The sequence below is a fragment of the Andrena cerasifolii genome, chromosome 12 (genome assembly GCF_050908995.1).
Source record: "Andrena cerasifolii isolate SP2316 chromosome 12, iyAndCera1_principal, whole genome shotgun sequence".
NCBI lineage: Eukaryota > Metazoa > Arthropoda > Insecta > Hymenoptera > Andrenidae > Andrena > Andrena cerasifolii.
This window is the reverse complement of record NC_135129.1, coordinates 10261609-10283737: the sequence shown is the minus strand read 5'-3', so window position 1 is coordinate 10283737 and position 22129 is coordinate 10261609. Positions and strand designations below refer to the sequence as shown.

General features: G+C 49.6%; 1 protein-coding gene across 5 annotated transcripts in view; it reads left to right on the top strand.

Moving 5' to 3' along the window:
* Wake (ankyrin repeat and fibronectin type III domain containing protein wide awake) overlaps positions 1-22129 on the top strand; it is a 113860-nt gene that overhangs the window by 9577 nt on the left and 82154 nt on the right. The window contains exon 1 of one of the 5 annotated variants that reach the window (XM_076823636.1): positions 8608-9196. The exons of the other annotated variants lie outside the window; for them this stretch is intronic. The gene's annotated coding sequence lies outside the window, so the exon portion shown is untranslated. Of the gene's footprint in view, positions 1-8607; positions 9197-22129 lie in introns of those variants that run through there. 5 annotated transcript variants of the gene reach the window in all.

Sequence of the window (22129 nt, the reverse complement as noted above, 5' to 3'; positions counted from 1 at the left end):
TTTTTTCTCTCCCTCTTTCTCGCTAAGATCGATTTGTCAAGCCACGTCTTGCTCTATACGCCCTTTGCTTTCACGCGTAACTATTCGCGCACCTCTAGGCCGGAGCTATTTTTCAAGATTTATCAGCCGCGACCTTCTCGTTTCATCTCCTTATTTCTCTGCTCTTCATTCCACTGGCTTTCACTCCGCCGCCAAGACAGCGGCGATCGTTTCTCGCGAGGACGCATTGAGTGCTCCCCTCGTGAGAAATCATTTCTAGCGATCTTAATCTCTTCTTCCGTTCCCTGTACGTATCGGCTTCTTGCACCGTTACGAAATAGCTTTTAAGGCGTGATCGATGCACCTTGCACGGTATTAAGAGGAATAAAGGTCCCCTTCAAACAACATCGCGTCCTAAAGAACTCACTTCTACGATTTATCTTGAACCTGCTCGAATCGAGCACGACTGTTCTCGAATTAACATTTCGATTGGCCTTTGAACACGGGCCTCTTACCCTCCACTTGCGAACCCCCTCCATTCGTTGGACGAGCCCTGTTCTATCGGCGAGCATTCTGCAGATACATTTAATGCATTCGTCCGAAGAGAATCGCTTTAACAACGGCTCTTATCGGTTTCGTTTAAGTTTTACGCTGACTCACGGCTACCCCTCGTCCCTCCTTTTTACCCTGTCATTCCTTTCAATCGTCCAAGCCTCGATAATTGCAGAAATCCTCTTAACTCCAAAATCAAGCTCTCCCCTTAAGGGAGGCGTTTCAAGATCTCGAACCCTCCCACTGGCTGCTTCGCTGCTCGAAGTGCTCTTTTCGTTTCTGCTAATATTAAATTATTCGCAAATCAGAACGCTTGTACGATTTTATCGATAGCCCAGGTTTCACGTGGAAATAAATTACGACGAAAGATGGTCCTCTCGATTCGCTCGATTAAACTGATATCGTTCGCGGTTCACTACGCGCTCCGGTTCGATGGTAAACGTGTTTCGTTTCGCGCATCGTCGTTCCGTATTCCGAGAGCATCGCGGACCCGATCATCCTCGAGGAACTCTGAAGCGCCCTGGAACCGTGAATTTCGATGGTTCGTCGGCTGCGCGCCCCTGTGGCTCCAGCTCCTTGTAGCCGCGCCTCCGCGATAGTCGATTTTATTGACCTCGATAGTGGCGGAAAGCGTCTTTCAGGCAAGCTAATGGAGTCCTTGAAATCGTACGCCCTCGCCGAGGGTTGGGGGGGACCTCTTGGACGGGCCACCCTCTCGCGAGAAATTGGAAGAAATGTAAATCGCCGATGGATATTTGTTTCCTCGGAGGCGGCGAATGCGACGGTGATTCTCTGGCAAGATAAATAATTTATGACACCGTGATTGCCTTCGGCGCGATGGCAGAGTGCTATTGCCCGATGATATCTACGTTTCGCCAATGCCCCGGGCTATTTATAAGGCCTAGGCCGAGCGACGAGTGCGACTCTTCGGCAGAATCGCGAGGACGTTGGTCAACGTTGCTTTAAGGAAGGTGGAATGATAAATCGCCGCAGGTTTTGCCGGCCCGTTATTAATGAACAGCGCGACGCCTACGCGCCTAGCCACAAACGAATGTCATCCATTCATTACTGTAAAAAGTATCGGTGTTCCTTTTCAACGGCAGCCCGCAGTCGGCTGGAATAGAAGCGTCACGAACGCGCGGAGGCGGGTGGAATCATTTAGCGAAATTTATTCAAACACCACCCCCGACGTGTTTAACTCCGCCTAGAAGGATCGTCGATTTCGTTAAGGTTAATGACTGTTATCTCGGTGAAACGGCGCCGTTATCTTCGCGACTCGGGCTGCTCGCTTATCTTCCACGGGCGGGAGGACGAATTTACATATTTTTAGTAGATTATGGAATTTCCGTGTTAGATTGCTCCCGGCGCTTTCGGTGGCCTTAGCTAATCGCGACGTTAATTGATTTCCTTATCGTCGCCTTGTATACCCGATACCTACTCCGTGCTTACAAAGACGCGAGCTTGGATCTGCTGCGAAGATCGCGGCGGATACGTATGCAGATTTGTTGGAATGGTTTCTGAAAGGCAACTGGAGGAGCTTTTCCCCTGGCTGGCTCGAGTTTACGTTCTCAGGCGAACTCGATCGAGAAACTGGCTGGGAATCGAGTCTCGCCCCCCGCGCGCTACGAATTCCGTCGCAGCGACGGTTAAGGGTGGGCGATCTTCCTCGGCGGCGGTAATAATCCCAGTCCAAGGCTGGAAGGTTGCAACGATCGCCTGTAATTTATCGCTCTGCCGCGTCTATGAGCCTCCCCTCGTGGAACCTTCAATCCCGCGAGGAGCGTTCCGCTCGCGGTTGCTTAACATCGTGGCCGCCTTAATTCGTCTCGTTTCGCTTGAAATTCGAACAATTTTGTGGTGCACCGCGTTGGCGTCGGGATAATCGTAGGTGGTGCGCGATCGATAGCTGCGAGACGGTGGAGAATCCGAGCGAGCTTTCCCGTTCCGGAGAATTTTATTCGAAGCCGGCTTGGACGAAGTCAACAATTTCGCGACGAACGACCGGGGGTGAATGAATTCGCGACAGAAATAATGCAAAGCAGGATCGATTGAAGCCGCTGTAATTAGTTGGAGTCTCGCACGAGCGAGGCGCGGAGCTTTTTCTTCCATGTGGCGATCTATAAGTGATCTGGAAATTCATTCGCGCTTCGCGTATCATCGGTCTTATATCATCCAGCCTTGCAGTGCGAGGAGAATTTTCCAAGTTCCACACATTCTGATTGCTTAAAATTAGAGTAGGTAGACCTTGGGGTAGCTCGATATAGTGTTGGAATTTAGAATATTTCGGCGCGGTCTTGAAAGGGGTGGGATTCTGAAAATTCGATAGTTTTCCCATCAGTGTCAACACCTTGAGGAAATATTCCAAGTTCCACTTACCCTTGCGCGATGGTTAATCGTTTATCGCAAGTTTTATGAATTTGGTGAGTAATTTTCGCGATTTAAAGGGGGACTCTAGTGTAACTGCTCGCTTTTCAACGCCATCTTCGGGAATTTATTTAACAAAAACTATAAGTTTATTCTTTCCGAGGTTCCCTAAATCGTAGGAATTACGTCACCTACCGATTCCTACAATTAAGGGTTGTCGCTATGGTTGGAATCACGGACGAGTTTCTGTCTTGTAAAAAAAGTAACTTTACCGAACGAAAACGGCTGAAGTTTTCGCAAAAATCGAAGATTTTTTCTGCGGTACCCCATTAAGCGTCTCGCATTGTAATTTCGTTAATGACATCGTTTTCTAGGCTTCCGAGCGTAAGGTTTCTGCTCCAAACTGATGATTCTATTGCGCTGCAACTTTCAATTATCCATAATGCAGAGTAATGCATGATTATCTTCAGAGTTTTCTCCCTCGGTCTTTGTCTCCTCCGTGTCACGGCCCATTGCCGCGGATTCTTCAATAGCCACCACCTGTCAGCGAAAAATGAGCCTGTCAAACAATGAACGTCATCCCCGCCCCGCTGGGCAACGCGCCAGCGACTCTTTGGAAAGCTGTTTTTCTCCTCTCGTTCGCTCGCGCATCCCGCGGAAAGCGAAGCGAACGCGGCGAAAAACAGAAACGCGCTCGCTCGGCTTCATCGCGAGCGGCAACAAATCCTCCGGAGGAAATTGGTGGGCGGTCCGTGCAGGTTTTGTGCGATTCCTTTCCGAGGAATTCCTGCGGAAGCGAGACTCTTTGATCTCGCTATCGGTATACAGAATACGTGACGCTTCATTGATTTCGAAGGAGGAAATAATCTTGCCTCGCAAGTTTACGGTAAATTAGCTGGAAACCTTTCGATTCGATTAATCATTATCAACTCAAAAAAAAAATAAAAAAGTTAATTCAATTAAATGAAAATGATAACAAATCTATTCTCAATCTTTGATCCATCAACCCAGAGTATCAAGTTCCTTTCGCTATTACAGATCAGAATCATTTAAATTTCCGCTGTTTTTTACTCCCGACGAGAAGGCAGCTGTTAGCCACCGTTTAGTAGCCCAATCGCCAAAAGTTCTCTGTGGAAAGTTGGTTTGCAGTGGTCGTCGAAGGGCTGGGCTTCCGACCAGGGTTTAGGATATCCTTGTAGATCCATTTCCCAGTCAAACACAATCAATTTTCATTGCCAGACCCTCGACCAGATTCAGTTTACATCCCCGCGCGCTGTGTATTCGGGGAGCACGCAGATCCCCCTGAAATTCTGTCAGGCGATGGCAAAGCGGTTTGTCCGCCATGTGCAAACCACTTTGAATGAGTTTCGAAGTGCCTTTGAGCGGCGGTGGGACGTAATGGGGATTCGGTAGAGAATCCCCTTCGATGCAATCATTTAGTCGTCGAAAAGCCAGGACCATGGAGATGCAGAGGCTTCCCTTTCAGAAAAATAAAGGAACAACCGGGTCTTTCGTTTCTAAATTGCTTGCCACAGGGGTTTGTCGCGTTGCATCGAAAGCCGGTCTCCTTGTCGATCCCAAAGCAGAGTGGAGGAATGTTTTCGCGCGCAAGGATCACGGTAGAGCGTGGCGTGCTAAATTCGATGACCGTTTGGCTGGATAACGAGGAATTCTTGGTGAACTGGGTTAGTTTAGAAACTCGGAGGTTCCACTTTGGGATAAAGTGGACGCCATCCGACCAGCAATCCGAAAGTCACGGGGATAGCGTTTTACGGTGTCGCTTTACATGCCAAACAGTGTGCGATACTGTAATGATACTTTGCATTTCAAATAAACGCTCGATAGCCTGCGTGGACCGCTGAATGTAAAAGGATTCGAGCGTTTCGGCGCTCGAAAATGCTCCGCGAAATTTATAGCACACTCTAATCCCGTCGGCAGCGCGGTATTTGGAAATTACTATTAATACTTGATAGAGTTCTGTTATTCGCCTGGCCATTAAGGCCGTTGTTTCCATTTCCCACTTTCCATTGTTTCTGAAAGAGAGAAACCGACTCGGAATTCGAGCATTTGCTACTCCATTTCGTCCATTAGCACTTGATACTGCTTCTGACGTTCCAGTGAAGCGATGGATCACTGCACAGCCGATCAGACTCGTTTCGTTCGCGGCTAATTCGCGTGATACCTGTCCGCTTGAAAATGAATTTAGAGCGATGCATGTATCCCCGAGTGGTCGATTCACCGCGGCCCGATCATTCTTGCGATTTGCACCGCTGAGCGAGGGCAATTTGCGAAGCTTAAATTCGGCGGGCTCGGTTCGACTTCGGAAACGGAGCGCGGATCAATCTTTTATCGGGACCGTCGGGCGGTTTCCTCTTTACAGTTTCAGACGTCCCTGTCCCATCGATACGTCCCGAGCGATCAAAAATTTCATCCCGTTTTATATCTCGTTGCCAGACTAGGTCAATCAAAATAGGGATATTTCCCAACGAAACTCGACAGGGAAAACCGATAGAACTTCCCGCGGGATCTAATCAAATTCTTTCCAAAGAATTCTTCCGCCGCTTCACCCTCGCTTCAGTGGAAGGCTTCGTGGAATCGACAGTCCTTGAGGAATGCAAGGGAAACTTCAGAGCCTACCCTTCGGAACATTGTTCTCCACAATCCGCAAATAGGAAGAGTCAGTCTGTAGATCAGCCTGTCTCACGGTGCAGCCTTTCAACCGAAACTTCGCCTATTCTCTCCCCACGCAGTGTCGTTAAAGCAAATATTTTAATCACCGATGTTAATGAGACCCGTTTAATTCGCCCGACGGAAGCTGCCGCGATCGTGCCAAAGGGGAACGGCGTAGGTATCAAAGGAGTTTGGTCTAGTTGGAAAGTCAGTACATCCACTTTTTCAACTGTTGACTCGTGGACAAATTTATCTTGCCCCCCCCCCTGGTGCACACAAGGGGGCAGTGCGAAAGTTCCGTATTAATCCTTGGAGGCACATCCAGTCCGCGATCCAGCTGGCTTCGATCCAGCCTGCAGGGATAAAAACGGACTATCGCGCAACTTGACCCCCCTCCCCGTTACGTTTCTCCCTCTCTTTGTGCTGGTTCGTCCTTCTGATAACAGATAAACGTGTCTCTGGCGCATAAAAAGATGGTGTCCATGCGAGACGTTGCTTTTATGCTCGCGAAGAGCAGGGAATTATCGATGTCGTGGCTTTTTAGCGGCAGCGGTCCCTTCTAAGCGTTGACTTTTACTACTGCGAGTAGTAAGGTAACGGATTCGTGGCGAGGTAGTCGTTCCTTCGCTCCGTTTCTCTGTGAAAGCTTCCCGAAACAGTGGTTCGTCTGTGGAAGATGGTTCCCGGGGAATATTAATAATTAATAATTTGAGAAGCTCGCAGTGGGATGTTGGTTACAGACGCTCTTCCCGCTGCTTTAGAAACTTGGGAATACGAATTTCTAGGAGCCTTTTCTTCTAATGAAATTGTTGCGTACGAAATCAAAGAACCAGGCGATTGGCATGATTATTTTTCTGGAGGAGGGAATCGATTTCGCGGCTGCCGCCACGTTTCTATCTCGGCTCGTACGTGCTTCGTGTGTACGTTCGATTCATAAAACGTTATGGGTCGCCTAAGAATAGAGAATGGTATTGCCCGCGGCTGGTTTTCCAATCGGAAAACACCGGTGCTCGTGCAAATTTAACGGGCGCAACGTTGGAATTAGAAACATTAAGCGATCCTGCTTGTTAAAGAAACTTGCTGCGCCCTTACGGGAAGTTTTATTACCGGGGCAGCTGGCGAAGAAACTTGCGCGTTGTCGATAAATTATGAGCACGAGGCGCAAGTTTTGAGGCTCCTAGGTCTCGTTAAAGCTAGCAAGAAAGCGTTAAATAAACATACGCCGCGTCGTTCCAGCCGTGATTACGAGCTATACACCACCGATTTGCTGCATTATTCAATCCAGCGATATATCATCGTAGCGGGGGAGATTTTTCGCGTTAACAGCATACGTTATGAAAAATCTCTATTACGCGTAATACAGTCGAGAGATTGATCACCCTCCGAATGAAAAACCCGAGCAACTTCCACCCCTCTGGATGTCTGCCATCCGCCGGCGCGGATCGTGGCTGTAATTTATTAATACCCGGTATATTCTCGGGCCGGCGGATGCGATTGGTAGGACACAAATAGGAAATAAAGCATCCTCGGTCGACGAACTGGGCGGAGTTGTTTTCTGCAAATTTTAGCAGCGACGCGCGACGCGAGGGATGCTTTTGCAATCGAGCACACACGGGGCTCCGGTTCCTGGAACGTTGATGCCTACTCGCGTGTTGACGCGTGAAAAAGCGAAGCTCTGCCTTGCTAACAGCTGCAGGCAGAAACGTGAGCGCTTGCACACGGTGTTTCCAGAGCAGAGGAATAAGAGGGAAAGTCTCGTAGCTCGGGGAAGTTTATGCGATGAACTTCGTGTGTAACAACCCCGCTGTAACGCTGAATCTTCTTGCCTCGTTGCTCGGGAAATTGTGGCTCCATAGATCAGAGGTATCCTTTTTGTTGCGGCCGTTACGCGTTGATTAAAAAAAGGAACAGATTTATAGATTTAGAACGGTCGAGGTACCGTGCGCGGGTGGTTGTAAAACAAAATTCGAACCGCGGTCGTGCCTCTTAGTGTTAGTACGCTTGGAAGTTTAAATTATCGTAGTCGTTGTTAAGGCATTAGCCCGGCCGAGCATCTGACAAATTGGTTTCCGAGAACTCGCGGAGGCAATCATTTCGGTTACATTGCTGGCCCTGCTTTGACGACCGCCCGTTGTAAATAGCTTAGTTACCATGCAAATGGGTATCTTCGGTTGGTTCGGTCACTCGCGTCACTTTAATGGAAATTTTCTTCGTTCGACGCGACGTTACGTGTGAAAGCAACCGGCCGTTGCTCTAATTCACCTCGCGGCGGCCGGAAGCTCGTATTTATGCGCATGCATTTTTCCCCTGACAGAATAAAAATTGCATTTCCTCCGAGAGACTCCCGCGAACGAAACGAACATCCTTGCTGAACTGTCCTTTAGAAGTCACGCTGCCGCGGTTTATGAAATGGAGCCGCTGGGCGGTTCGCTTGCGCGCAGTGTCATTTTCGCCCGAACGATTTCTTCTCTGCAGCGGTTAGGAAACTAGCCTGATAATATATCACTGTCGGCGATTACAGGCTAAATTAATACACGTTTCTAATAAGGCTGAACCCCTTGTGTTCTCCACCCACGCGACCGTTACTCGCGGCGGCCGATTGGAACGTATCGCCGCCGTTATCACCTGTAAATTTTAGATAAACCGGGAGTCCGACACCGCCTCGGGAGCTTAATAATTAATTAGCGGCGCGCTCCGTTCGCGGCACACCTTCGATTAAAGTTCTTATTAACGGACTGGTGGAAACCGCTCGGCTGGAAATATCGCGGGCTATTTCTGTCCCGGCGAGCGAATTTCAGCCGTGATGTATGCGTCGTTCCGACGCGTTCGCGAGTTATAATAAAGCAGAAGTCGTTAATGAAGCCGATTAAACCTTGAGCGCGAAACTTTTCTGTTCCTAGCGACGTTTATTCGAGATGAAACTCCGGGAAAGCACATTCTTTGCGCGTATGATAGCTCTATCGGGAAGGACAGCCCGAGGGTGGAGGAACCGGCCTAATGGGACTTGTATTTTTCGTGGGTGGTTAGCTACTCGGTGTGGCAGTCACGTAGTGTCTTCCTCCCCACGGATCCCCGGGTCAGCGCGATCAAATTTCTCCGGAGTAAGTCGACGTCTGTCATCCCATATGGAATGCTGTACCATATGCCAACTCGCGCAGACAGCTCGGTGCTCTGCCCTGGCAAGGATTCCGTTAATTTCCACCGAGGCCCGGCGCGGTCGCCGACGAAACTCGCCCTGAATAGTTTCCGCGGTCCGCGCTGCTCGAGGACACAATCCCCTGGCAGGACGGGAAATTCCCTGAATGATTCAGCCACGAATTAAGCGGCCTGCCGCGCAACAATTCGATTATTTAAGCAATTCGAGCGCCGCCGTGTCGATTCCCAGAGCCGTCGCGATTATAGGCTAATCGGTATCTGTCTATTAATCGGATCTGGGGTGGCTGCGCCCGGGCATATCGAGGTTGCGACAACAGCGTTCGTGGTTTTCGTGTTCCCTGACGCCACAGAGCCGAATGCTTCTGCGACCAAACGTTTCTTCGGACAGTGCCTGGTTTAGAAAAGTGGATAGAGCGTGTCTTTGCCGAGAGGATATCGGAGACCATAGGATTTCTTGCAGGGTTCCATCTTTGAGGTATTTATAAAGCGTTGTTTTGAATTAGCGATCTCGAAGGATTTCTTCAACTGCAAGTCTGGATTCCATTGGATTTAAGTTTCGCGTTCATGTCTGCCCTTGGTCCTAAGCTATTCAGATTGTTGCTACTACACATTTCCCCTCGGCTTATCATCCGCCCATTTGTTGCGTTCAATTACAGTTGTGCTCAAAGGTAACCGGGGTGTATTTAATCTTGGGGCAAATTCGACTCTGCCTGGGAGGCAGGATCCAGATCGAGCAATTTCCGCGATCTAACCGACTTTCCGACCAATCCCCGGATCTCTGATTTCACGGCGAACCCCTATTTCCACGCGCTACCGACCCTCTCCGCGTATCCTTTAATGATCTCGTGAAATTCAAGATAGCGTCTCGCAAGAGAACGGGGCGAATTCATTTTTATGACGAGGATTAGCTATCCAGCGACACGATCTCGGGCGATCCCCTTTCGTGCCCTCTTTCGGGCTCCGCGAGTAAGTGAATGGACCGTGATTCGGAGGTAACGCTTAGGGTAGTGTAGAGTTTCGAGGGAAGGCGACAGGGCGGAATTCGTCCCGCGTTTCTGCTCGCAGTGAGCCGGGCTCCTTGGACGGTCCGGCACGTCCATCCTTGTAATTGTTTGCACGGAGAATGGCTGTTCCGGGTGGCGGGAAGCTTGCTTGCAAGATCCGTTGCGTTCAGCAAGTCCTCGTAAATCAGCCTCTGTTTACACCAGTCGCTCACCCTTAATCCTCGGTTCCCAAGTCGGAAACCGAGTCGAGGCAGCGTCGCCGTGATGAATGTTGACCAAACTTCTACAGAGCCTCCCGGAGACCGTCCTCTTGACCCTGGATGCTCGGACCCCGTCGCGATGTGGCAATTAAATCGCCAGAAAGTAGCGGAGCTCCCACCAGAGGGGAAAATGGCCAGGGAGAAACTTTCGACGCGTCTTCTAAATCCGCTCAGCCTGACAAGCGAGCAGACGGTTCTCTCTCATATCAGTGATACGTTTACTTTTAGTCTTACAATTCAGCTGGAGCTTTCTGCCGAAATAGAAGCTGTTATTTTTTTTTTTTTTTATGAAAACCATTTAAGCGTGCCAGCTGTCGCGGGGTTTCTTTTTGAGAACGGGTATTCGTTTAGGACGGTGAAATTTCCTGCCTCGCGATAATTCCGCGGCTCCTACGGCAAGCCTGTGGCAGCTGCTTTTTATGAAAATTCATCTCGACCTGGATTTTTCGCTCGAGCGTTCTTTAACGATGCGGTACAACCTCTTCACCGTTCGAACGCCAGCAATCGTACGTGACGAGAGAACTGCGGCTCTCCCTGGCGGAGTTATCAATAATTTCACCGCGAATTAGAGACCGCGAACTGTTTTATTACGTATTACCGAACCCTGCACCTATCACCTTCCGCGACTCGCACGGTTTCTTTAATTTCCCTCTGCTTACCAGCGCCGCGCCCTCGGCCAGGGGGATGAAGAGATTTATGTGAAATTAACCGCCTCGAAGCGTCTATTAAGTGAAACACGCAGCCCTTTATTCCTCCCCCCCTGTGCTGAAATATTAATGTCCTCGCCCCGTAAACTGTTGCTGGAAATGTCGAACGAGCACGCAATAAACTATTAAGTACGAAATGCCCGTTACCAGCGGACGAATCGATGAAAAATGCATCGACCACCGGTAGACCCGCGTTATCTAGCAAGCCCGTTTCGCTCGTGCTGTTTTAGACGCCGCTTTTTAGCACTGTCATTGTTGCGTCGTTTCGCTGCGAAAGGACATCGTAGGACGAATTGCACGCCCTCGAAGGACATGCCCGGCTGCGGCGGGATGTATTTTTAACGAGGAACCGAGTCGCCCAGCGAACATTTCCCGGCGGTGGGAAATGAATGGTTCGGCTTGAAAGCGACGCACGGTCTCTCGTGGCGCTCGCGCGTTCGTTCAGGTGAATTCCATGCAAATTTCCTCGCTCCGCCGTGCAAACAACCTTGTCCAAGCTCGCTCCCCGGCAAAGACTCGGTGCGACGAGATGTTTTTCCAAAACGTTGGAATGTTTTACTTTATCCGTGCCGCGTTGGTCTTGCTCGCTCCGTTCGTGTCTCGATTTTCGTGACTCGGGGCAAACGTAATAGGATTGCCCTTCCAAGGCTATCGTTTTATTGGAAGATTGGTGGATGTGGCAGCTACGGATAGACGTTCCATTACATGCGCTATGTAGCTTTGTTCTTCATATCGGAGATAGAGGAATTTGGGGAATTAAATGGGAAGAATTGAGACAGGGGAGCTGAAGCAACGCAATGGTTTCTGTATTTAGTTACTCGTGAATTTGCATGGAGCCACTTGCGCGATATTTTATATTGCTTGCCATCCTTTTCCTCCAACAATGGATCGCGGGCTACCCTTGTTTCTCGTTTAATTTAATATTCCCCCCGGTTTGTTCATAACGCTTCGCGTGGCCGCGCAAAAAATCATCCTTCCCACCTTCTCGCAGATACTCATTTCAACGCCGTCGACCGCAGAATCGCTACACCCAGGCTTGCGCGATTTACCAGATTAGGAAAGTCCCAGGGTTTAAGGGTGGCTCCTGGCTGGCGCGACCGCAAATCCCCCGAGCGCATTTAAAAGAGAAAGGTAAAAGAAAACGAAAGGGAGAAAGAGAAGATTCGACGCAATACCAGAGAGCCCACGTTCCCTCCGATCGTTCTGCAACCTTGACTCTCGCTGATCGGTCGGTCATCCGTCTCCACGATTCTTCGCTTCTCCAAATGTTCTCTCGTAACCGTAAATTCGTCTTCGTTTCCCTGCGATTGCAAAGGGCTTCTTGCCCGCAGCTTGTCGGCTCGCGATTCCGACGCGAACCAACGCATTCTGACCTTTGAGAAAGACACCCCCCGTACGAAGCACAGTGGAATGGGTTAGCCTGTTTACAGGCATTTATGCAGCGACCTTTTATTCCGTTGCCCCCCGCGACGCACGCGCCACTGCGCCCGACGGGGGCCTCGTTTTCTCAGCGTCTAAGCTGCACCGGGAAGCTACTTTTTACCGGCACGCCTGGGGTTGCATTGCCGCGAAAGCCCGATGCGTTTCCATGACTTCGTAACGATCGCGTCGCATCTGAAGGCACTTTCGTTCCACTTCAAAGCAGCCGGAACCCGTCTGAGTCAACGGATCCTCTTTTCCCAAAAGAACCTCGGTACGTCGGCTGTCTCTCTGTGATAAAAGTAAACCCGCCCCGCCTCGCCCCCTTCGATCGAACTCCTCTTCGGCTGAAGTGAAATCACGGGGACGACAATAGGCCGCGTGGGCGGCATCCCACTTTAACCGGATAATAATCCATCATTCCCGCGCGAATCCTCCACTTTTAATCCTTTACGCCAAGAGAAGTTTAGTGTTCCATAACAGGGAGCGCGAATCGATAGAAGGCTGGCCGCGCGAGGTTCTTTCTGGCCAGGTGCCTTGAAACGAACAAAGTCAAAGTTCCCCTCGGATCTAGCGTGATATCGAGGCCCGAGGCTCGAGCGATTCTACAAACGGCCGAAGTTTTTCGTGGTCGATTTATTCGGGGATCCCGTGACTGGCGGAGCCGCGGCCAAGTTTCTGGCGACGGATCAGGAGTTCGCGGGGGACGCTATCGTTTCGAGCAATCAGCCGTGCACCGTCGGCCGCGCAGAGGGTTCGATTCGCTAATTAGCATGGCCGAGATAAACCGTGACCTTTCCCATTGTGTACCCGCGTGGTAGGTGTGCCGTGTATTGATCCATGGATCCAGGCAAACTTTACGATGCTCAACGTGACTATTGTATTCAGATGGGATCACTTTTCAATAATGGATGCACTTTGCTGCGCCAGTTCTCGGTCGGAAGGGGTTTACGTCGGCTGGCTGTAATTTAATTGTCTCCTGGAGGGTACACAGCGGCTAGAACGGTTGCCTCCGCGAGGGAACGCTCGCTTTAATCTCGCATCAAGCTCTTCTGAGAACGCTTCAATTTCTTAATAAGATTTCTTAGCTAATCCCCCTGCTCGTATCTTCGACCTCACGGAGGCCGAGTCATCGCGGCAGGGCACCGCGACTACCGCGTGATATTTCACCCGGCTTTGCCATTCGGGCGGCAGCATTTTCGTCGCGTAGGCGGTGGATTTTCTCCGTTTACCTCTTCGCAGAGATTTGCGCCCGCCTCTGAACGAATTAGCGAGAGAGAGCGCGGGCCGAGAGTCGCCGGTGGAAAGTGGAGCCACGCGGAGACCCGTTTCGCGGCTTAACTTCGACGCTGGATTAATAAGAACTTGAAAAGAAGTCCCCTTTGAGAGCCGCAGCCTGACCAGTGGCGCTAGTTTCCCGGGAATGGAGACTTTCAAAGGCTCAGCCGGGCACAAATTAAGTAGGGAATGGAATATTATTTACGCTGCGCGGACGGAACTCGTGAACTGTTGCCAAACTAGTTTCTTGATATCTCCTCGGGGCGGAGGCAATACGTGCGCTTTGATATCATTCACCACACTTGCCGGGGGATTTCGAGTTCCTCTATCAAAGGATTACTTTCGTCGTGTCTTTAAAGAACGCGGTTTATCTCCGATACAAGAAAACACAGAATGTTGTTGCCGGGAATTTTTCAGGGAACAGCTCGTACCACTTTGCGCGTTCCACCCTCTGCATTCTGGTCGCGCATCAGTTTTCCAAACACTCGGAAGTTCAGCTGACGTGGCCTCCCCTCGGAGAATTATTTTCCAAGAGAAACTCATCCCCGGAAAAAAACTGTGTGTATGGAAACTCATAAACAAGCAGAGTCGGAGCCCCCGTGCACGTAATTGCAGTTGCGCGACTGATTTTGCAACGAAGCAAATCAGCGGCTGGTACCCAAGATCCCCGGGGTTCAGAATTCCCTTCGAACTCCATTCTACTTGTGCGTTTTAAAAGAGCACTTATCCTAACGACCACCCCCGTCTTGTAAACCAATTTCTGAAGCCGAGCGTAACACGATTAATGCCGCGAAAATTCGCTACGGAAAGTATTTAAAAATGCAGGGGAATCTAATCGCCTGGGGCCGAAGTCCAGAATAATGAACTGTTAAAAATGTCGAGGCAAACGCGCCGCGATATCCAGACGCTAATTCGCGTTTAAACGTTCGAATATCACGCCAAGTCGCTCACAAGGGAAGATCCCGAAGCCGAAAATTCCAAAAATTCGGAAACTCTGTGAATATGTAGGGGATTTCCTCCTGATTACTATGTAATTTTTCTTTGCTGCCCAAGTCCACTCCAAGGGGGTGAAATTAACTCCCGAAAATTCGGCTATTTTCCGATTCTGTGTTATAACTCGCGAGTTGTAAGAGATAGAAAAAAAGTTTCAAGGCAAAAGTTACTTCTTTCAATTAGATCTAGCATTTGGTATAAAAAAATTATTTTACAGTTCACGAGTTATAACACAAAATCGGAAAATAACCGGATTTTCAGGGGTCAATTACACCCCCTTAGAATGAATTTGGGCAGCAAACAAAAATTGCGTTGTAATCAGGAGGAAATTCCCTGCTTATCCACAAAGTTTCAGAATTGTTTGAATTTTCGGGTTCGGGATCTTCCCTTGTCAGTCTTCCCAGGGAAGAAGGATTCGTTAAAAATCGCATTAGTTTTCCACAAACTTTATTTTCCCCGATCTGCTTTGTAAATAAAGCATGTCTTCCAAGGGACGCACGAATATCGAGCAATTCCCTTGAAAACGGTTCGTTACCTCTGCCTTCTCGTCCTCCTAACAGGAAAATTCCTCGATCATTAATCCTGCAAAAGATTGGAGCGATAGAAGGGTGCACAGAACGCGACTCCGCGAACAATTTACAATGGTTACATCCGCGATAGACCGTTCCAGTCATTCGAACATGACAGACACGTCCAGGGGGGCGTAAGCTGCTTGGCCTCGGAGCTGCGCCGGTGGAAAACGTGTCTCGCTGATTCCTGGCGCCCTCGTAATTGCAACAAAGGAGGACGCTAAGGAGCACGTAGCTGGATTTACAGGCTGGAAGTGAAGTTCTATTAGTTCCGGACAGATGTTCGGCGCGGAGTTCGGGGAGTTACGCGGAACGGTAACTACCGAGGGCGAGGATCAAGCTGTATTACCGTTTCCACGCTAAATGAATACACAGATCGGCGACCGGCTGATTTCCCACTGCGACCACGCGTTCTCAAAACCGCGAGCCGACAATTACAGCAGGCTGAAACGCGAGGGTGCTTTTTAACAAGCGCGCACCCTTCTGACAAACGTTTCCGCGGCTGTCCCCGAAAACGCGGGCGCTTTTGTTTCGGATTCTCGGATGCCGGCTCGCTGTGAAAAAGTTGGTTCGGTTGGCACGGCCGCGTGAAAGGGGGTCGAGCTCGAAGGAAATACTGGGGGGGAATTATGTAAAGGCGTCGGCCTGGCAGTGGTAGATACAATTAACAATAATCAATGCTGAATGGGAGGCAGTTGAGCTGTAATTTCAGCGAGCAGGCTGCTCCAATTTCGCTGCGACGGGGTTATATCATAGCAGCGGGCTTTTGCAACACCGCCCCCCCCGGTCAGTTAATATTATTTAACGGCAGCTTTGAAACGGGGTTAATTAAACGACGCGATACGCAGTATCGGGGCGCATTAATCACTGTCCTTTATCGACTGAAAGCTCGATAAACTCCGCCCGGAGACAACCCGGGGGATGATTAGCTCGAAGACAATCTCCTCGAGGAACATACCGAAGCAGAGGCTGCGACAGAGAAGCGGTCGATCATACTTGACGATAATCTTTGGCAATGTAATGCATACTAAACGCTGTAAGGGATGTCGCGCGTTCGCAGCCAGCTACGAGCCGTTTCCTTCGGTCCCGCCTCAGAAACTTCGCCCCCCCAATTCACCGGAATTTACCGCGCTTCATATGGAATCGATTGACACCGGCTCGTTTCGGCACCGCGCGCCGAAGCTGGTTAATCAGCAGTTGCCTCCGCGTTTCTTCCTCAGTTTAGGCTCGCATCGGTTGCGTCTTGCGCGTCGATGCTATCTGCCGAACACCTGGCACGAAATTGCACCGCGCTGGCACGAACTCGCCTCGTTTGCTCACCGTTAATTAACAGAGGGAATTTACTTCGCTGGCTCCATTGCGGCCGAAGCCAGTAATTCTTCGTTTCCAACCGATTCCTGGCGGTACTCGTTATAACGAATATTTAGGTCCCACCGTGGGACTGCGCGCATCTGCTCCCATCGCATTGTCAATACTCCAGCGGGAACTTGTTAATATTCTATCGACACTGCTGCAAGCTCGGTATTAACTATTAACAGCAGTTGCTTCTTACGAGCGATCGTGCGCGGCGATGTTGATAACCGCTCCGTGTCTCTTCGGTTAGAATCGTCGAAACGTTTCCGAGAGTCTCGTCACATCGATTTCGTTCCCAGCGGCAACGAACAAGGTTGAACTTTGTGGACAGAGGGAATCTTGGCAGCCGAATGCTCGACCGGCGACTGAAATTAATTGAAAGTACGCCGGGTCTCTTAGAAGCATTCGTATTCGTTTTAATTCCGAAGTTTTTATATAAAAGGGCACTTGGAAGTTTCTCAATGTTGTTGCATCGCTGGAAAATATCGATTCCCGGAGCTCGCCGGGGGGAATCGAGTGTTTAAACGCCCTTCGCACGCGATTCTTGGCTCGGCTCGTCGGGAAATGAATATTTCAGCGGAATTTCACGAGTGCCGGCGTTTTGTCAAGCGACGCGCCGCGGTAATCGAATTAAACGATGCTCGGGCGATCGAACGGCGCGCTTGATTGGACGTACCTCGGAGGAGCGAGGAAACAGCAAAATTCCCTCGTCTCTGGGTCTCCCTTTCTGTATCTTCCCCGCGGCGGAGGCGGGGTTGAGCGTCAATCGACCGGAAACGCGACCTCAAACGAAGCGATAACTGAATTCGTTCCGCGAATCCGTGGCGAGCGATCTATCAAACAGTCGTTCCCCCTTTGTTTCGCGTTCCGCGACGAAGATCGATAGCCGCGAAACGCAGGGATCGAGCGAAATCCAGGGAAACTCCTCCGCGAGGACATCTGGTCTGTTTGCGCCCGAGAAAACTGAGATAAACGAGTTTATTCGCGGATAGCAAACATCCTTCGCTTCGGGAGGAAGTGTTTCCATCATTCGGTCCCTGCAAGCTCACCAGCGGCTAATAATTTTCAATGCAAACTGCGAGGTATCTGAACGAAAGTTCTCCCAGGTCCTAGAACATAAATTGCAGAATGAAACTTATCGTGCTTCGAAACTAGAAAGTAGAGCGAGACAATCATTCTTCGCGTCTTCGTTTTTACCAACAACCCCGCTAAGGAGGCAACCTGGCGTAATCGGCAGAAATCAAGGTTCCTTTTGGGATTTTTTTATAAGGAAACTATGCGCGCAAACTTTTTCAAATTTTCAGGCTATGTTAGTATGCGCTTCGAGAAGGGAAGAAACATTTTTTTATATAAACGCTACGTTAAGCTGCGTTACGTAATATTTCTTTACTTGCCCTGGGCAGAGAGGGTATCGAGTATCGACTCTCTTTGAGGCTCCCAGATGAGCGAGGAGCGTTTCTACTTAGCGAAACGTCCGGCGCGAGTGCAACCGTCGACGGAGGGGTCGAGCGCGTTGTCCTTTTAAGAAAATGAGGCCTCGCCGCGTGCTTGGAAATAGGATTTTTCAGGGATATGGCGCAGTCGGCTCGGCTCAGTTGCGTGTCCCCTGATCCAGCGCAGAAGTAGCTCCGCTGACGTTTCCGTTCTAAGGAAATTGCTTTTTCATTGCTGCATCGGCCTTGAAGCGATCGTTGCTCAGCGATGTTTACACCGAGGCTCTCCTTTTCTCTGTGTTAATTAATTGGAAGGTCGACTCGATTATCGAACGGCGCAGATTGAAGTCCCGGCGACCTACGCTCGAGTCAAGGGGAAAATGTAGCTGAAAGGAGCAGAGAAAATTACGTGGAAATAATTCTTCCGGGGATATTACACCCTCCCGTGCTGGCCCGACAACGACCCACCGTCGGGAGACTTTATATGGGATCCCCGAGAAGTTTTATAGAAACCCTGGATCCACGCGGGAAGGAAAATGTGCGCGGGAACGGCGACGACGACTGAATCCTGATAGCTGGTCGGACGTCGTTCGCTGGGAGGAATATTCGGCTTCGAATCCCGCAGTGGATCCACGAGCGACTCTGATCCCTTCTTCGCACACCCTAAACTAGCTCGAATGATCTCTGGTGGCCGTGGACAAACATCGTCGCGCGCGCGACGCGTATCAAATTGAAAGGAAGCGGAAAGAAGGAAGAAACTTTCAGCTCGAGGTCTGGCTTCTTCGAGACCTCGAGGTCTCCGGAATTTCTCTCTAAAATAGCGATTAAAATCTCACGATGCCGTAGGATTGATTTGTAAAATGGAGGAAGAAGCTCGAAGGCGAGATTAATTCCAGATCGATGAGCCAATTTTCATGGCTAACGTCCGCCGCGACCAAGACAGAAGAGCGCCCCCTTTATCGCATTAGCGGCGCTGTTAGAATCCATCGACGTTGCAGGGAGATCGCGAAGAATCTCGGTTGCACGTTAATGGAATTAAGCTGGGTGGCCGCGCTAATTTCAGCAAATAGATGGATCACCGAGGCAATATGCCAGAAGGACTTGTTCACGGGCTAGATCGATGCAGGCCGGATCACTCGCGTGATAGATCGCTGCGGATCGATGATGCTGCCGAAATTTGGCTGGGAATAGCCCGACTGTACTCCGAGTAGGCTATCCTCAGAGAAAATGCCCACGGTCTGAACTTCGCGAGCTTATTCCACTCACCGTGGAAATTAAAACGTTCTACGTTCATGCGCAAAGTAACTCCATTGGCCGCAACTTAGCCAACAAGTTCTGCCACGCTTTAGACTCTTTTTTAACGCCAACGTGTCTTTGAAAAACCAGCTCTTAGCAACTCTAACTCCTTTTGTATTTGCGTAGGTATCCAGCATCTTGTCGCTTGATACACGTCTCCGTCTTCTGTTACGTATATTTTACCTTCTACCAACCCTACCCCATTTCCATTTCACTAAGTCCTCATACAAATCTGAAAGTGAAACAACCTCCCGAAGTCGAAGCTTGCTTCCACCTCGACCCGTGGAGCCTTCGGTCGCGCTCGAGATATTCGGGGGCCCGGCATTCCGTTGCGCCGAAAATCTTGGTTAATTAATCGAGTTAACGGAGGCCGATGCTCGGGCGTCGTTGCGTGAAACAGCATAGCGCCTCCGAGAGGCCGGAAGTAATTCCAATCTCGCTGGGAAGGGTGAAACAATCGATGCAGGAAGACACGTGGGCGTACGCCCTGTTCCTCCGCGCGATACGGCCTGCGTTTCCACCGGCCGACGGCGATTGAACGGCGGCTGCGGTCCGTAAATCAATCGACCGCACGGTTTTCATAATAAATCAGCATTTTTAGCAACGCAGTCGCGGCCTATCCGCGCCACGCGACGAGTGTTTACAGCGGCCGCGAGACGCGAGGCGTTTTCGCGGCGGCCTCGACGCCCCGGAATCAAAACAAGTTACGCCCTCGGAGAATATAAACAGCGCTCGGATAAAACTCCCTTGGAGAACAGCGAAATGTTCAGCGAAATCTCCTGCAGATCCTGCGAAATACGGTGCTCGGTGTTTGTTATTCGTGGCTGCGCAAAACGTTAATAAATCGTGGCTAGAAGCATGATGCGCTGGTGAAACTCGTTCAGAGGCTTTCTGTTTGTTGGCATAAGTGGCTCTAGGGAATAAACGCGGACCGTGTTGCGTCAAAAAGGAAGAGCAGTCGAGCAGATGTTTTTTGGTGTGCTAGATAGGATTCTCGGGGTGTCGCCCCGTGGCCGTTGAATGACAGATTTAGGAGGGTTGTCGGTGTTCACAGGTGTTGTGACCCCGCGAAATGACGACCCTTAGAATCTGCTTAAATACTGTTTAGTTATACACTAGCCAGACCACCTTGGTCAAGTCACTCTGTTTAGAGAAAGTTTGTCCCATCTCCAAACCCAATTGAGATGCGGAAACACTAATTTCCATAAACCTAAGGAGTCCTTGATTTGCACTGTCGTCCTCGGATCGCCGAGTTTTTTCTCTTGACGCATCCCAGACCCCGAAGGTCAAGTTCTTGAGGGCCCACCATGGGTCCGACCGTTTCAACGGTTTTCGCCAGCAAGTAGGCAATTGGTGAAATCAAGGCCCGGGGTTTTTCCCACGCGTTGCCAAGCCGTTACCACCAAGCGGAGGAGTCTAACGCCAACGCATCCCACTCCGGAAGACACGCAAAGGGCGCAATGGAAGGGTGTTGCGATGTCGCGAGACGCTGATTGGACAAGGCCCATTTTTCCAGACCAGGAAGGAGGGCTGAGAGACTTGGAGGAAAGCTCAGCGACGAGCCGTGTCCAGATCGCAATAGACATTCAGAAAAACCTCATCGAACCTATCGAACGCTACAGATCTCACTATTATAGTAATAGACCTTGCGTACGAACAAGTACACTTAGATAGTAAATATAGTTAAGTTAAATTTATTGTTAAAATAAATGGTTTTAAATCGATTGAACATTGTCCCTCTACAAGGGTGGTCCTTCATAGTCGGCAAATAGTTTGCAATCTTAACAAACCCTGAACGAGTCTAACTCACCCAAAGGGAAATAACAAATACAGATTTATTATGTAATAGTAACAAATTCTGAAACTACGTAAATGTGTAGGGGATTCCCTCCTGATTACAACACAATTTTTGTTTGCTGCCCAAATTCACTCTAAGGGGGTGAAATTCACTCCTGAGATTCCGGCTGTTTTCCGATTTTGTGTTATAACTCGTGAACTGTAAAAAATGTAAGTTACCAAATAATAGTCCTGATTGGAAGTAACTTTTGTCTTGAAACTGTTTTTCTATCTCTTACAGATGCGAGTTACAAAATAAAATCGCAAATTGGCCGAATTTTCAGCGGTTAATTTCACCTAGTGTTCCTTCTCGAATATCTATCGTTTCATTTACACAAGTTTTGTATAAATTAGACAGGAATAATCATTTAGTTAAGGCTTTCTTGTGTTTCTGATAAATATTATCAACATTATTCCAAAAATATAATTTTTGAAATATTTTTTTCAATTTCTCGAGAATCCTCAAGAAATATGATCTGATTTCTGATTTCTCGAGAAACAAAAACTATCGAGAAATCAGCGACACTAATTTCACCCCTTGGAGTAAATTTCCACATCGCCCAAAAGTTGCGTTGTAATCGGGAGGAAGTACCCTACGTATTCACAGTTTCAGAATTTTTTGAATCTCCGCTCACAAGTCGGAATAAGAAGTGACACCGTTGCCACGGTTGGGACAGGTCGTAACTGTAGGATTGTGGGAAAAACTGAGGTCCTCGAGGACCACGATTGAATCGATCGTTCCTCTGTATGTCACGTAGGTGGGGAAATAAGGAAGCGAAAGCTACCGCCTATCCTAAGCCGGTGCTCCTGAAGTGCACTAAGTGACGAAAAATATATGACGCGGTATCTGACGTAGATCATAGTAGAATCCATCGGCATCTGCCAAGGAAGAATTTCAAGTGGCGGTGGAATCGAAGAGACAGAGGCGGGATTACTTTGACCCGCCGGCTGACGGGGATCCTCCCCCGTTGATGCGCTGACAGTGTATTCCGTTACACGGTAAATCCGTGCTAATTAACAGGCAGCTCGATGAAACGTCAACGAACACCAGCGTTCCGCTGAAACACAGCCATCGCCGACGCTGCAAGCGCAGCACGGTTGGCGTGCAAATGAATAAATTGTAGCGAGAACGAGGTTGAACAGGAAACCCGTGAATTACATAACGAATTACAGTTACCAGCGGCAACCCTTACTCGAGGGCGCGTTATTTCCCTCTTTTCACCCCTGACACGCATTCTTCCGCGAGCTACAAGCCGGAGA